Below are 17,032 nucleotides of genomic sequence, written 5' to 3'. Positions count from 1 at the left end.
AGGCTGTAAACACTATGACAAAGCTCCCCAACCCTGTCTACGGGTAACATAATCTGCCTCCAAACACCTGTAAATATCACTAACAGCCCCGTTCACAAACATACTATCTGCTGTTTTTGGTCTTCAGAGTGAAAATGTCTATTAGGTGATTGCCTAATATTAAAGTTTGTATGTATTAGCATCAGTTAAAACTGGCATTTGAGCTACACTGACTTGGCTTTGGCTTTGCATTTAACCAAACTACACATTTTGTTCTTCCTCTTTAAAAGTATTCTAACTTGCAAATAACACCTAAAACATTTAGTGTAAACATACTGTATGTTTTAATATTCAGAATAAAAATGTAAAGTAGGTTTGACATTAGCGTGTATTAGCATGCGCGAAACTACCATTTGAGCTAAACTAATCTTCATATCTAACCCTTAAATCCACAAAACATCACTAAATTATTCCTGTGTTGTGGAAAAAGTTTATCTTGGAGGACAATTTGATACATTTCTTTATCTATGACTGTGTTTTAGGACAGGATGGTGAGTTAGCCTACTCGCCTGAATCGGAAGCAACCCCACACATGGATTATGTCCATACTGGCACAACTTAAGACTTGTTGTACCTCTCACCTTTTCTTCTCTGGACAAATGATTTTACAGATGTTCCAAGGAATAAAAACAAGGATTCATGCATATGTATTCTGCTGTCCATCCTTGTATTTCCTGCACAATTCCAGTCTGCGCTTGAGGCTTTTCTTGAACAAAGGTTGCTTTTATGCTTCCATTCTTGTTTTCCCCAAAAGTCTTTACCTCACTCAGCTTTCATATGTACTCATAGCTACCTGTTGCCAATGTTGAACAAGCTCTCCACCGGTAACCACATGTCTCTGTAGTGCACTCCTCAGAAGGAGAAAGCCCAGGTCCATTAATGACTTCAGATGAACTCATTTTACAGCTTCACATCTGCTTATGATACAACTATACAGAATTCCAAACATAGTTTAGTCTATGATTTGTTAAAAGAGCATTTTCGTGTTAGTGGGTTGTGTATAATAGTCCTACATTTGAATCGGATAAGACAATTTTAGCGGTATGTGAACTTGCTTTGCACTATTTGAGACAGGAACACCCAATGTGGACCACTGCTGATGGTCTGCTGATGGTGTGTGTGCCGGTGGACTGATTGGCTCCTCTGCGCCACTGGACCCTTTTGTTGGACCTCTGTGGGACCCCCCACCCAGTGCATGATCAAAGCTCTCCTGGATGTCAGGGGACTGCAGGAGAAAGTTGCTGTCACCCCCCCTTGACTTCACGATCACCATGCTAACTCATATCATGGCCTTTCCTGCAGATAGGCCTGGTATGCCCCTGTTTGTCTTGATTCTTTTATTCTCGGGCTCTCTGGAATGCCAAATTACACAACATGCAAGAGAAAATATTGGATTTCACCATCACCAAAGTGTTTATTTGTTGGGTTTGCATTGCTAACGGCAGTGGTTAACTGAATGCAGGCCTCAGATCAGCCAGACGATTGCACCATTGGTTTTGGGGTTATTTAAATTATATAATTCTATGAAGGCAAGCTAAGTCAGGCTTACAGAGGCCTCTTTATGTCACTGTCATAGTCAAAAGAGGCCCAAGGTTATCATGCATCACACATGGGAAAACACCAGGCAAGCCCCTGCAGTCCAAACCAGACCAGTCTGCCTCTGAAACCCTCTTTGCTGCTCATTTATAAGAGGCATACTTTGCTAGAATCACTTTCAAAGGGCTTTCCTTAACATTGGGAGGCCCCTCATTTCCTCCTCTTTCTCAGGAGGGAAATGTAAGTGTGTAGGAGTGAAAATGTTGCAGAGCTGAGGGGAAATGAATGGACGAAGAAAGCAATGTTATTTGTGGAGCTGGGAGGCCCATATGCTTAAAGTAAATGTACACAAAATGACTTACTGGAAACTTCTCAGTCGTCTGTTGCTGATTAATGCCTCATTTTTCTGCAGGCCCACAGATTGTTTTGAGAGCAAGAAAGAGAAAGAAAGGCTTCACTTTTATTTGACCAAGGTCATTGAGTGGCCAGCTGCAAGGCTCTCTGTCCACTGCTGGGATCCGTCTTCCTATTGGACATCCTGTCTCTGATGAATTGTCGCTCTTCTCATTGAGGATCACAAAGAGGAAGCTGGCCGGTGCCAGGACACACCCACATTTCCTCACTAGCCAGTCATATTTCTCCAGTTGTCCAGCATCCTTTGCACTTTGAGACTCAGCTGCCGCGGGAGCTCCTCTCCTGTTTTTTTTGTGTGTGTGTGTGTGTGTCCGTCCTTCCTTCTATAATCTCTGACTACACACACTTGTCCACTTGTGACAGGCAGCCACTGCCTTTTGGCCTTGGTGCACTTCAGTCCTTCCCCCTTGTCTTCAGCACTGCCCTGAGACGTGTGTGTGTTGTGAAGCAAATGAGAAGGAAAGCTGGGGGAACTTCAGAGTCAACTGTTGGAACAGGACAAGTGGCCCCCCTCAGCAGAGTTATATAACAGCAAGCAAACTGTATGCCCACATGAAGAACACAGCTCTGTCTTTTTTAGAAACACATGCATAGCTGTCTATGTTTTCCATACATACTGTATTTTACAGTCAGGCCTGCAGAAAAATTGGAAGAATATCATCTTATCCAGTTATTTTATGGTTCACCTTGAATTAGAGAATATTCCAGCTGTTACTTTTCACTTATGAGTTTGTGCAAAGTGTGCCTTCTGTCCTCCTTTATAAAACAAATTGCATTATTCGATAACCTTGGGTGTAATTTTGCATAGACAGGTGAAACAAAATGTTTAAAACTCAAAATGTACACACTTCCTTAATATTTGGTAAAATGTCCTTTTAACCAAATGATTTGCCTCACAAGGTTTGGCTCTCCTTCCACAAGCGTCTCACAATAGTTTGCTTAAATTTTTGTTACTAAGGCCACCTTGCTCACACACAGCTTTCAGGTCTGCTCAAGAATTTCCTATGTGAATGATACCTGGACTTAGTGATGGAAGCTCCAGGACATTGACTTTGTTGTCCTTAAGTCACTTTATTTATATTTATTGGTATGCTTAGGGTCTTTGTCCATTTGGAAGACCCATTTGTGACCAAGTTTTAACTTCCTGACTTGTGTCTAGAGATGTTGCCTCAGTATTTTCACATAATATTCTTTCCTCATGATGCCATCTATGATCTATAAGGGTCAACAGATCCTCCTGTAGCAAAACATCCACCATCCGTACTTGACAGTAGGGATAGTGTTCTCAGGCTTTATATTTCCTTCAAAGGTAACCAAGGTCATTGTGACCGAAGCCTACTATTTATAACCATTGACAGTAGAATAATGTGGAGCATTAGATCAGTGTTTTTGGCATCATTGTCCTATTGTAGGTGAGGGATGGCTGGAGCTTATCTGAGGAGGCAAGGGGTAAGAGGCAAGAAAACTCTGGGACAAGTTGCAGTTCCAATCATGCACACGTCCAGTCAAGGTAAATAAGATTCACCACTTAACCTACGTATGAATCGTGAGAGGAGATCGTAAAGGAAAACAAATCTTCATCACAAATCACAAATAATAAAAGTGAAAACATCTTGCAACAGATTTTTTTTTTTACCACACTTGACACCATGGGTCTTTGGCTGGCAATTTCAAGCCAAAGTATATAACTGGAAAAATGTTTGGTTTTTCTTTTTTTTTTGCTATCAAATTCATTTTCTTTATGGTTCTTTAAAAATATTTTGGTTTTCCAAAATTTCCAGAGCAGTGGTCCTGCAACAAATAGAGTTAAGGAAATCCCAACAAGAAATATAATTTCCTAGTCAGGATCCTTAACATAGAGACAAAGCACTGGTCAGGCATTGTCAATCTGATTCATTTGAAGTTGAATGAAATTAACTACTGCTGAAAAAGTAAAAAATCTGACCAGTTTTTATGTACTTCTTCCTCTTCAGAAGCTAAGCTGTTCATTGTTACAGGCCACAAACCAAATGGTAACTGTTTTACAGTCTCTTGTTCCGGCACCTTATAGACCCTGCTTTGTTTTAAATGCGTGTATATTATCTCCCCTCTTCGTCTGCTGTCTCTCCTGACTTCATGGTAGAGAATGGGGTAATGTTCTCAGAGGCTCTGGTAGGATCAGGGGATGCAATCTGCCAGACGTCAGACTCGTGTACAGACGTAAAACAGGAGGGGGGTAAATCTGCAGTGACCAAGAAAAAGAAACCTCTTTTGTGCTCAGGACCCGGACCAGGCCCGGATGTTGCTATCTATCTCTTCATTGTCTTCTCAAATGTTGGCATTTGAGTTTGAATGATGGCTTTCAGTTTAGCCAAAACATTCCAGAGACGCCGTGGGGGAAACACCCTCCTCTTCCTGCGTTCATTCCATTTGTTTTCTAGTCTTGCCTTCGCAAATTAGATGGTTGTACCGCAGATTCCAATCACATCTGAAGGATGGATTCATAGTGGGTGTTACTCTGGAGTTAAGGAATCTATTGGATCCAGGAATTTATGGATCCAGAAAATGTAATTAAGACATCCCGGGTGAGGAAAACCAAATCGACTGTTGGGGGCAGCTTCAACATGCCTTGCTGGAGTTCTCCTGGAAAGCCGCTCTGCAGAGAGCCGCGATGATAAGAAACTTTGATGTGCAACGCTTCTGATAAAACCTTGCCCCATGCTGCTGATAGCATGACCAGAATAGCATATGAAAGAGCCAGAACATGCAAGTCAACATTTGTATTGCCTTCTTTTTAGGTTCAGGAGTGTTTGGCCCACTTCCAGGGTGCTGTAAGCTCCTCAAATGCAACCATGTGATAGAAAAAAAAGCAGCTTTATCTCTGAGCAACACCAGCTATCTTTCAGCTCTGGGAGGAGTGCTCACCACTGTTCACACCACTGCATTCCAGCCATAGCATCCTCTGCCCTGCTGTCAATAAACCCAAACAGCCAGCTTGACTCAGAGAACATGGGTAACCTGTAATCAAGCTCTGGAACTGGCATGCCAAAGTAAATCCTGTGTTTATATCCGACAGCGGCCTCCCTCGTGGAGCAACTTCCTTGATCTAGCACAGGAAATGCATTACATGATTTTAAGCTCCAAACCAAACTCCAGGATTACAGATCAACACTGACATCCCTCCACTTTTTCCCTTTTCCTTTGTCTCTTTTTCTTGATCATTGGCGGCCTGCCTATCTGCGGGCCCCTGTGCTCTAGTGGGTTCAGCCGACTGGTATGCAACAGGAATCTTTGGATCAAGGTGATTTCACGCTGCTCCACATTTTCCCAGGGTTTCAGGCTCTGACGTGTTATCACAGGACACATGCACAAACAGCAGCATCGGGGTAAGGCTGCTTTTATCTGTCTAACGCCTCAAGTGTCGGAGCTCTAACTGGCTGGCATGGAAGGCCTCCTTGTCATTAGAGAAGAACTTTGACACAGGGATTTGTCAGCCTCTCCATGGAAAGATAACTGGATAACCCGACATGAAATCTCAATTCTGAGAGCAGCCTGTTCAAAGACGCCCCTTCTTTTTGAAGCAGAACTAATCTTGCTAACCCTGACGTTCCCTCACAGACAGTTCCCATTCTCACTTCACAGTCTGCTCTCATAATAGCTCCACAGTGCTCCGTGTGTGTGTGGGTGTGTGTTTGTGTGTGTGTGTGTGTGTGGGTGTGTGCCTTTTTTCTCAATGAAACTCCATATCTCATTCAGCCGTTTGGTGGCAGCTGTTAAAGGGGGAAGTTTGCAACGTGACTCAGTTTGGCTCGTCTGTTTGCTCTAACAGCACAATTAACTTGATCATAACCGGCAAGTTTAGATTCCTCAAAAAACAAATGTTTGATATCTTTAGCATTGCTCTCACAGTTGCAAACTGAACTGAATCAGGCTTTAAATATAAAATTATTTTACACGGAGTTACCACTTAGCAGGATCTGTGCAGAGTTTCATGCTGCCATGCTAGAAGACTTCCTTTATGGAAAACATTTCTCTGGGAAAAGACCAACGTGCCTCCCAAGGACTGCTGATTGGCTTCTAAAGCACACAGTGGATTTCAAACGTTTGCCCACCCCGCAATTTTTCCACTTTTATTGTGACAAGTACACTATATTGCCAAAGGTATTTGCTCACCTGCTTCGACTTGCATGTGAACTTAAGTGACGTCCCGTTCTTAATCCATATGGTTCAATATGATGTTGGTTCCCCCTTTGCAGCTATAACAGCTTCAAGTCTTCTGGGAAGGCTGTACACTAGGTTTAGGAATGTGTTCATGGGAATTTTTCACAGTCTTTCCAGGAGCACACTTGTGAGGTTATAGACTGATGTTGGACGAGAAGACCTGGCTCTCGGTCTCTGCTCTAATTCATGCCTAAGGTGTTCTGTCGGGTAGAAGTCAGGACTCTGTGCAGGCCAGCCAAGCTTATCCACATCAAACTCTCTCTTCCATGTCTTTATGGACCTTGCTTTGTGTACTGGTGGACACTCATGTTGGAAGAGAAAGGAGCCATCTCCAGACTGTTCCACAAAGTTAGAAGCATGGAATTGTCTAAAATCTCTTGGTCTGCTGAAGCATTCAGGGTTACTTTCACTGGTACTAATGGACTAAGCCCAGCTCCTGAAAAACAACCCCACAGCATAATGCCCCCAACCACCAAACTTTACACTTGACACAATACTGTCAGACAAGTACCGTTCTCCTGGCAACTGCCAAACCCAGACTTGTCCATCAGATTACCAGATGGGGAAGTACGAATCGTCACTCCAGAGAACACCCCTCCACTGCTCTGAAGTCTTGTGGCGGCGGACTTTACACCACTGCGTCCGACGTTTTGCATTGCACTTGGTGATGTATACCTGGAATGCAGGTGATCAGCCCTGGAAACTCACTCCAAGAAGTGAGTTTCTACACACTGTACTTAAGCAAATCTGAAGGCCCAGAAAAATCCTACAAGGATAGTTGAGCTTTATTTCAGTTTAATCAGATTCATTGTAATCAATAGCAGAAGTGAGCTCATGAAGACAAAATTCTAATGTTGGATTCAAATGTTTGCATTTATGCAAAGATTTGTTTGTTGTTGTTTTTGGGCGGTGGTTTTTTCAGTTAAATTGCGCAAGTTATATCTCAAATTAATTGTTAGAAATTGATAAATGATTTTTTCCTCCCCGCCACACTACTTGCCGGTGGTTGGAATCTCTACCCGCTGGTGTACTTGTGGTTCTCGGTGTCTGGGGCCGGCTGCTTTGGTGTGTGCTGGCTCACTCCCGGTGGCTGCTTGCCGGGGCCTGGCCCCCTGGGCCTCTGCTTGGGAGGTGGTGTGTCCCGGGGTCTTGGGCCTCTGGGTCCATGACTGGATCTGCTCGGGTGTGGACGGCTGCCGGCAGGGCCTGTGGGCTCGTTGCTGCGGCTCCCTGGGGCTTCTGCACTGTCGCTGCTGGGTGGTTCCCCTGGGATTCTCCACTGCTCTTCTCTGGGGGCGTTGCGGTAGTCCCGGCGGTGGTTTTCCTGGGGTTCCTGTGCTTTGGGGGGCCTTTGGATGTCTGTGGCTCGGATCTCCTCAGTGTCCGTCCAGGGACCATGGGGCAGGTCTGTGGGTCCTCACACTCGCTATTGCATATTTTTGTGGAGAAACCTTGTATACAAAAGCGCGTCCACACTCATACTCACAGGTGTTAAGCTTCAGGTGTTGACAGATACATAGATGTTCTACAGGTCCTTCTCAAAAATTTAGCATATTGTGATAAAGTTCATTATTTTCCATAATGTCATGATGAAAATTTAACATTCATATATTTTAGATTCATTGTACACTAACTGAAATATTTCAGGTCTTTTATTGTCTTAATACGGATGATTTTGGCATACAGCTCATGAAAACCCAAAATTCCTATCTCACAAAATTAGCATATAATTAAAAGGGTCTCTAAATGAGCTATGAACCTAATCATCTGAATCAACGAGTTAACTCTAAACACCTGCAAAAGATTCCTGAGGCCTTTAAAACTCCCAGCCTGGTTCATCACTCAAAACCCCAATCATGGGTAAGACTGCCGACCTGACTGCTGTCCAGAAGGCCACTATTGACACCCTCAAGCAAGAGGGTAAGACACAGAAAGACATTTCTGAACGAATAGGCTGTTCACAGAGTGCTGTATCAAGGCACCTCAGTGGGAAGTCTGTGGGAAGGAAAAAGTGTGGCAGAAAACGCTGCACAACGAGAAGAGGTGACCGGACCCTGAGGAAGATTGTGGAGAAGGGCCGATTCCAGACCTTGGGGGACCTGCGGAAGCAGTGGACTGAGTCTGGAGTAGAAACATCCAGAGCCACCGTGCACAGGCGTGTGCAGGAAATGGGCTACAGGTGCCGCATTCCCCAGGTCAAGCCACTTTTGAACCAGAAACAGCGGCAGAAGCGCCTGACCTGGGCTACAGAGAAGCAGCACTGGACTGTTGCTCAGTGGTCCAAAGTACTTTTTTCGGATGAAAGCAAATTCTGCATGTCATTCGGAAATCAAGGTGCCAGAGTCTGGAGGAAGACTGGGCAGAAGGAAATGCCAGAAGTCCAGTGTCAAGTACCCACAGTCAGTGATGGTCTGGGGTGCCGTGTCAGCTGCTGGTGTTGGTCCACTGTGTTTTATCAAGGGCAGGGTCAATGCAGCTAGCTATCAGGAGATTTTGGAGCACTTCATGCTTCCATCTGCTGAAAAGCTTTATGGAGATGAAGATTTCATTTTTCAGCACGACCTGGCACCTGCTCACAGTGCCAAAACCACTGGTAAATGGTTTACTGACCATGGTATCACTGTGCTCAATTGGCCTGCCAACTCTCCTGACCTGAACCCCATAGAGAATCTGTGGGATATTGTGAAGAGAACGTTGAGAGACTCAAGACCCAACACTCTGGATGAGCTAAAGGCCGCTATCGAAGCATCCTGGGCCTCCATAAGACCTCAGCAGTGCCACAGGCTGATTGCCTCCATGCCACGCCGCATTGAAGCAGTCATTTCTGCAAAAGGATTCCCGACCAAGTATTGAGTGCATAACTGTACATGATTATTTGAAGGTTGACGTTTTTTGTATTAAAAACACTTTTCTTTTATTGGTCGGATGAAATATGCTAATTTTGTGAGATAGGAATTTTGGGTTTTCATGAGCTGTATGCCAAAATCATCCGTATTAAGACAATAAAAGACCTGAAATATTTCAGTTAGTGTGCAATGAATCTAAAATATATGAATATTAAATTTTCATCATGACATTATGGAAAATAATGAACTTTATCACAATATGCTAATATTTTGAGAAGGACCTGTATATTGGGCTGTACCTCTCACTAAGTACATTTTACATTCAAAATTACCGTGTGCTATTTTGTTAAAAAAAACAAAAAACAGCTGCAGGTGTATAAGCAAGCAGGGTGTAATCTTGTATTCTCTTCATCCTTCTTTCTCTCTCCTCCACTCTTTCCTCCTTTTCTCCCTTTTTCCATCCTCTGTTTTGAGCTTCTTTTTTCCTTTTCATTTCAGTCTCTGTGTCCGTAACAATTGAAATATTCCCAAAGAAGTTTATAATAAAGTTTCTTTTATAAATATCAAGCAGAGCTTTAAAGCATTAGCTGTGATGCTCCTCTTGTGAAAGTAAATCTGTTGGGCAATTTCTTGGCACTCAGACAACAATTCTGAGCTACTCTGCCGGACAGGACACGGTACAAAAAAAAAAAAAAAAGATAAATGATTTTTCTTTTACCAGTTAAATGTGCCACTTTAATAAGGACATGTACACTTTTGAGATCTACTGTATATTATAAAATTGTAATCATATGGTCAGAAAGTAAACATTTAAAAGAAAAGCAAGCACAGCCTCACAAATCTAAGTGTCTGCAGACGTGTCTGCCATTATGGTGAACCGAACGTAAGGATAGCATGAATTTCAGCTGAAAGTTGGCATGCAAACATCCTCTCTCAATGTTTTGGAGGTCAAATGTTTACATTCTCCCTGAGTATATCTAAGACTTAAATTACTGTGCTTAGCACTTTAAGAATAGGTTAGACTAAAGGCATAGTTAGGTACTTTTAGAAGAAAACAGAACTGTTGCTTTTCATTAACATCGCAATATCTTCATAGCTTTATTTGCATAGTTTCAGCCAATGTTGTCCTCTTTTTAACTGATACCAGTTGTTCCGTGCGCTCTTTTTTTGGCAGGTTGTGCCTTTCTATGTTATGTCTTAAGGAAGTGGCAAATATTCCTCTGAAAAATAGCAACCACTGCAGAACAAAGGACGTGAAACAGAAACTTTGGGATTTTTTTTAAGTGAATTAGAGGCGGACAAAAGGGGAACCTAAAATTTGTGAATATTTATCTTTTTCTTCAAATGCCTCGGAGTTCTTTTAAGCCAGAGCTTGTTGACTTTTAGAGACTGAAACTTTATAAAGACAAGACATACATACACTCAGTGTCCTGATTTATACCAAGGTCATCAAATATTTTGGCCCAACTGGGACGGAGATTTACAGGCCTAATAGCGGATGGTGCCAAATGCTGATATATCTAAACTTAATATCTATAAAAATTCTACGATTTATACGCTAGACATGTTTCCTTCTTGCATTTTTCTATACTGCTAGAATCTTGTTGATATTAACTGTGTTTTAACTTTTTTTTGTAAAGTAATTATTTTACCAGGTAAATCTTTGAATTTTTTTTCAGTGGGTTTCCATGTATATTATATAGTCCTTTCTTTAGTTACAAAGGTGGACGTTTAACTGGTGAAATGGAAACTAATTTATGTAAATAAAATTAAATTATGGCCCTCTATTATGCAGTTTGTCTACAGATAAAAAAATAATTAACAAGGTATAAGCCCTTTACAATAAGTCAATAGTTGTGAGGTTTTGCTTGGTGAATGTGAAGTTTATATTAGCTCCAAACATCAAGTGCAGGGGAAGCAGCTTGGTCAATAATTAACTCAAAAGTATTTGCATGTCCTCTTCCGGAGCAGTTTGGGTTTTCAGATAAGAGATATTTGTGCACACTGTTACCAGTCAATGCCCTGAGAAAATGAAAAATACAATGCCGCATGGAGAGTGAGAGTTTCCTATCTTTTGTTTCTTCTGGACTTGCACTGTTACCTTTGACTTTTACTGAAAAGCATCTTCATGAGAAATATCTCAGCAGAACTGATTTTAAAGCAGCCGAGAAAGGAGACTGAATACTCAAAAGTATTTTCCTGTTAACTGGTAAAGATTAGGAACTAATACTATTTATTTATTCTTTTTAAATGCCACCTGACTATAAATATATTGCTCTTTCACAATAGATCAGAGTACAGAGTATTCATGCATTAGGATCTTACAAACATTAATAGAAATCAAAGGTCAACTAAACTAGTAATATTGAGCCTAGATGACAGAATTTACTTATTTGGGTTTATTTTTACTTTTTGTGTCTTGTTTAGTGCCAAGAATAGTCAAAACAGCAAGTGTTGCACGTATCTGGCATCTGACAACCCAGGCTGAATTTCTAAGTTAATAAACAGCTTTGTGTACATTAGTGTGAGCTGCAAAATTAAGATTACCCAAACCAGATTATCTCACATATAACACACTGGAACCTGTTTTGTAAGTATGGCACTGCGGCTTTTTACCTTGGAAGTCAACCTCAGTCATCCACACCCTATTTAAGAGCGTTTAAAGTGCAAGTTGGACAACCATTGGGATGTGCTAACTGTTGCCAAGTGACTGGGCTTACTCCTATTAACTATACCAGCTGATGACTGTATTTCTGATAATTTTATGCATTCAAAAACCATAGGAACATCTTCACTGAGAGGGAATGTGCAGTTATCAAATGATTAAATGAGTTACAAATCAACTGAGGAACAAATTAACTTTTTTAACTGTTGCGATCATTGCTTTTTATAATATGGATCCATGGTGGATTGGACCTTATGAAAAATGCTTTTCCATTTGTTCTTGGAAGTCTAATATCTGAGTTCCAGGGTGGAAAAACAATTGAAACTTCTTTAGGTTGAAATTCCCTTTTGGGAAGTTGGAAATTTACACCTACACCAACTCCAAAGCCAATATGGCTGCCATACACATAAAGGGCCTGCTTTACTGTGATCCCAAATAAGGGGCGCTAAAATCCGTGTGCAAAAAAAAAAAGCCCTTGCAGTTAGTGGGCGTGTTGCGAGTAATCTACTAAGACTGCTTAGACTAATGACAACAGGAGCAAAAGTGCAGGGTGCTACTGGCTGTCATCGACAGGGAGGAGTACATGAAGAAGAATAATGCACTTCTCCAAATCATTTGAAAAAAATTAAAATAAAATTTTAAGTTAAAAGATTAAATCCCAATTATAAAACCTGGAAATGCAGAATACTGGTAACAAGTATTTTGCACCTTCTGATGATCAGCATATGTTCTGTATATTTATTAAGGCAAACACGCTAAATGGATTTTGCTCATTTGACAGATCTTTGTTGTACTTGGTTAGTTGTTCAGCTTTGCTCGTGCTTTGTGCGTATTTTTGTACATGCAGCCAAACCAAAATTAGTCTAAATAAACAGTTCATACTGTTGCCTTCACCAGAATGTTAGAAACCATGTTGGACTGGACACTGTTTGTATTTGAAAGCTGAAATTTCTGAGCTTCACATAGGAAGACCTCAACTGAAATTACGCTGAAAGTTAGAACTCTGTATTGGGAAGTCAGATGTTTTTCCCAACAACCCTTAAATTTAATTACTAATATGGCTTCCTAGTACATAAATAGATAAACGGATAGATGATAAACAAAATATATAGTTGAACTGCTGATGGTTTGGGTCTTGTTTGTTAAATTAATTATATAAATACCATTTTGTGGTGTTTAGTTGATTTCAACTTGGTTTATATAGCACCAATTCACAACACATCATCTCAAGGCACTTAGAAAAATAAGTAAATTCAATCGAATCATACAGACACATTGCAAGTCAAGTATATTCCAATACAAGTATATATTCCAATTGATCCTAGTTATAAAAAAACTATGCATTTAAGCTCAGTTTATAAATCTCATTGGTTAAATAGTTTTCTCTCTAAGGAAACCCAGCAGATTGCATTGAGTCACTAATTTGCAGCATTCACTCCTCCTGAACAGACTGTTGCTTGCATTGTGTCATTGACTTTCCAGCAATCTTTCATACTGAGCATGCATATAGCGACAAAATATGTCTGATTTTGGCAATAATCCGGTGGTAAAAGAAGGAAATCCTAGAAGCTTGTTAAATATGGGATTTAAATAATGTGTTCTGATCCAAAATAACACCTTATTACTGGAGCCCAATTGAACGCCATCCACATTTATTGATTGACTAAGCAGTTTCTTCTTCAAAGGCTCTGGTCCAAAGACAACCGTATCAGAAACGTTTTAGTCATCCAGGTTTTTATGTCTTGAAGACATGCCTCTAATTTATTTGATTAATCTGGATCTATGGATAAATAACACTGAGTATCATCCGCATAACAGTGGAAATGTATCATTTGCTGCTGGATAATTTTACCCATTGTAATCATATATATAATATAATTGACCCAAGCAATGAACCCTGTGGTTCTCCAGACGTAACCCTGAAGTTTGAAGATGATTTATCATTTACATGAACAAACTGGAATCTGTGAAGCAAATAAGATTTGAACCAGCCTAGTGCTGTTCCCCTGATCCCTACATCATGTTCCAGCCTTTCTAAGAGAATATTCTGATTGACTTTATCAAACGCAGCACTGAGATCTAACAGGACAAGTACAGACACAAGTCCATTATCTGAGCCCAGGAGAATGTCATTAGTCACTTTCAGTAGTGCTGTTTCAGTGCTATGATGAGCTCTGATAATTGACAGAGCTCAAAGCATCAATAGAGCACAAAATAATCATAATAATTTACTATTGTAGTTATCAATGGTATGTACTTGGCTGCCATATTGAATTTTGAGGTTTTGGGTGTTGAGAAACCTCCTGCCATCTAAGATAATACAGGTCCTTCTCAAAATATTAGCATATTGTGATAAAGTTCATTATTTTCCATAATGTCATGATGAAAATTTAATATTCATATATTTTAGATTCATTGCACACTAACTGAAATATTTCAGGTCTTTTATTGTCTTAATACGGATGATTGTGGCATACAGCTCAAGAAAACCCAAAATTCCTATCTCACAAAATTAGCATATCATTAAAAGGGTCTCTAAACGAGCTATGAACCTAATCATCTGAATCAACGAGTTAACTCTAAACACCTGCAAAAGATTCCTGAGGCCTTTAAAACTCCCAGCCTGGTTCATCACTCAAAACCCCAATCATGGGTAAGACTGCCGACCTGACTGCTGTCCAGAAGGCCACTATTGACACCCTCAAGCAAGAGGGTAAGACACAGAAAGAAATTTCTAAACGAATAGGCTGTTCCCAGAGTGCTGTATCAAGGCACCTCAGTGGGAAGTCTGTGGGAAGGAAAAAGTGTGGCAGAAAACGCTGCACGAGAAGAGGTGACCGGACCCTGAGGAAGATTGTGGAGAAGGGCCGATTCCAGACCTTGGGGGACCTGCGGAAGCAGTGGACTGAGTCTGGAGTAGAAACATCCAGAGCCACCGTGCACAGGCGTGTGCAGGAAATGGGCTACAGGTGCCGCATTCCCCATGTCAAGCCACTTCTGAACCAGAAACAGCGGCAGAAGCGCCTGACCTGGGCTACAGAGAAGCAGCACTGGACTGTTGCTCAGTGGTCCAAAGTACTTTTTTCGGATGAAAGCAAATTCTGCATGTCATTTGGAAATCAAGGTGCTTCTGGAGGAAGACTGGGGAGAAGGAAATGCCAAAATGCCAGAAGTCCAGTGTCAAGTACCCACAGTCAGTGATGGTCTGGGGTGCCGTGTCAGCTGCTGGTGTTGGTCCACTGTGTTTTATCAAGGGCAGGGTCAATGCAGCTAGCTATCAGGAGATTTTGGAGCACTTCATGCTTCCATCTGCTGAAAAGCTTCATGGAGATGAAGATTTCATTTTTCAGCCCGACCTGGCACCTGCTCACAGTGCCAAAACCACTGGTAAATGGTTTACTGACCATGGTATCACTGTGCTCAATTGGCCTGCCAACTCTCCTGACCTGAACCCCATAGAGAATCTGTGGGATATTGTGAAGAGAACGTTGAGAGACTCAAGACCCAACACTCTGGATGAGCTAAAGGCCGCTATCGAAGCATCCTGGGCCTCCATAAGACCTCAGCAGTGCCACAGGCTGATTGGCTCCATGCCACGCCGCATTGAAGCAGTCATTTCTGCCAAAGGATTCCCGACCAAGTATTGAGTGCATAACTGTACATGATTATTTGAAGGTTGACGTTTTTTGTATTAAAAACACTTTTCTTTTATTGGTCGGATGAAATATGCTAATTTTGTGAGATAGGAATTTTGGGTTTTCATGAGCTGTATGCCACAATCATCCGTATTTAGACAATAAAAGACCTGAAATATTTCAGTTAGTGTGCAATGAATCTAAAATATATGAATGTTAAATTTTCATCATTACATTATGGAAAATAATGAACTTTATCACAATATGCTAATATTTTGAGAAGGACCTGTATTCATATTTCCACTCATAAACACAGTCCAGTGCTGCTTAGCTTATGTGACGAGATACAAACCACTGCAGGTTCAAATAAAATGTTTGTTGCTGCTTCTATCTGATACTATCACGGTTGCTTATGTGCACTGCAGACATCTTGGAGTAAGATTGGTTGAGAAGCCTCCAACTTCCCACAACTAAATTCTGATGGCGCAGATAAACCGCTTATCCCTGTGACGTCCTCTCTGTTTCAAGTGTGCAGCAGCCCTTTTAACTATTAAAGTCTGGGTTATTGAGAAACCTCTAACCTCTTAATTCAAGGTGAGTCTGGTTTGTTTTTCTTACTTTTTTCATACTCAGATATTCCAGCTTCCAATGGTGTTACAAGTGGAACATCCCATTAACTTTACATCTATTTTAGCTTGGAAAATGGTAGAGGTCCATTTCCTTTCTCAAATCTTGTATGTGAATTCAGAATGATTTTGAACCAGAGGCTGTTTTACCCTACAGTTACCCCAGAAACGTTTGAATTCTCTGGGATTCTGAACATCGGTACCAACTTGCTGTCACCCCTTAGCCCAGACTCTCTTAACGTGTATTAGGGAAGTTAATTTAAGACCAAAGATGACAAGCTTTGTTGAGTTGTATAATTTATTTATTTAATAATTTTATATTATTCCAGTGTTTGTCTTTGATAGTGGGTGTCATTTCTGGCTTCTCACCCCAGTATTTGACAAAAGCCTGATAAAACACTTTAAATTCTGCCGTGGCTATTGGTTTTGGGGTGCAACCACAATATTATTAATGACTCCTATCTGACCACCCCTTTTCGACATTTCTGTAGACTCTCCTAATTCTGAAAGAAGCCGTCTCTGCATACCTTACCAAGGTACTTATATTTCTTTTCTATATCTGTATAATGTGACTAAATATGGTGGCTAGTCTTATTGACTTTTCTGACTTGGAACTCGTAAATTCCAACTTACAAGTACACGAAAGGACAAAGCACACTGCATTTCTTAAGGAAACTTATTTCCTTCAAAGATTGCAACAAATTGCTGTGAATCTGCCTTACGCTTGTTACAGAAATGCAGGTATTTATTAGGGTAGCAGCATCAGAGCCAGTGTCTTGAACAGACTGAATAAAGGTTTGTTCTGTTCTGGGGACAACCAGGATAGTTTTAAAAAATATTGTTATATTTACTTACCTATTTTATAATTGAACTGAATTGAAATGAACTCTATTAAGAAGGTATGTACCATTTTACTGTTGAATGTCATTTTATTTTACTTAACTTTATTTAATAATATTTTGTTTTTATTTTACTTGGCATTTTATTTTATTTTTTATCATGTCATTTCCTGTCTGATTTTGCACCTTAATTTATTATTGCATCTTGTTTTTGTATTTTATTTTATATTCT

General features: G+C 40.8%; 1 long non-coding RNA gene across 1 annotated transcript in view; it reads left to right on the top strand.

The window, feature by feature from the left end:
- The window catches only part of LOC124883235, a 51,287-nt gene extending 34,795 nt beyond the window's left edge, over nt 1–16,492 (top strand). Inside the window, exons 2-3 of the long non-coding RNA XR_007042123.1 lie at nt 15,761–15,929; nt 16,453–16,492. This is a non-coding gene — a long non-coding RNA (uncharacterized LOC124883235). The remainder of the gene's footprint in view (nt 1–15,760; nt 15,930–16,452) is intronic.
- Nucleotides 16,493–17,032: the final 540 nt, after the last annotated feature.

Source organism: Girardinichthys multiradiatus, chromosome 17, assembly GCF_021462225.1.
Source record: "Girardinichthys multiradiatus isolate DD_20200921_A chromosome 17, DD_fGirMul_XY1, whole genome shotgun sequence".
NCBI lineage: Eukaryota > Metazoa > Chordata > Actinopteri > Cyprinodontiformes > Goodeidae > Girardinichthys > Girardinichthys multiradiatus.
This window is presented reverse-complemented; position numbering and strand designations above follow the sequence as displayed.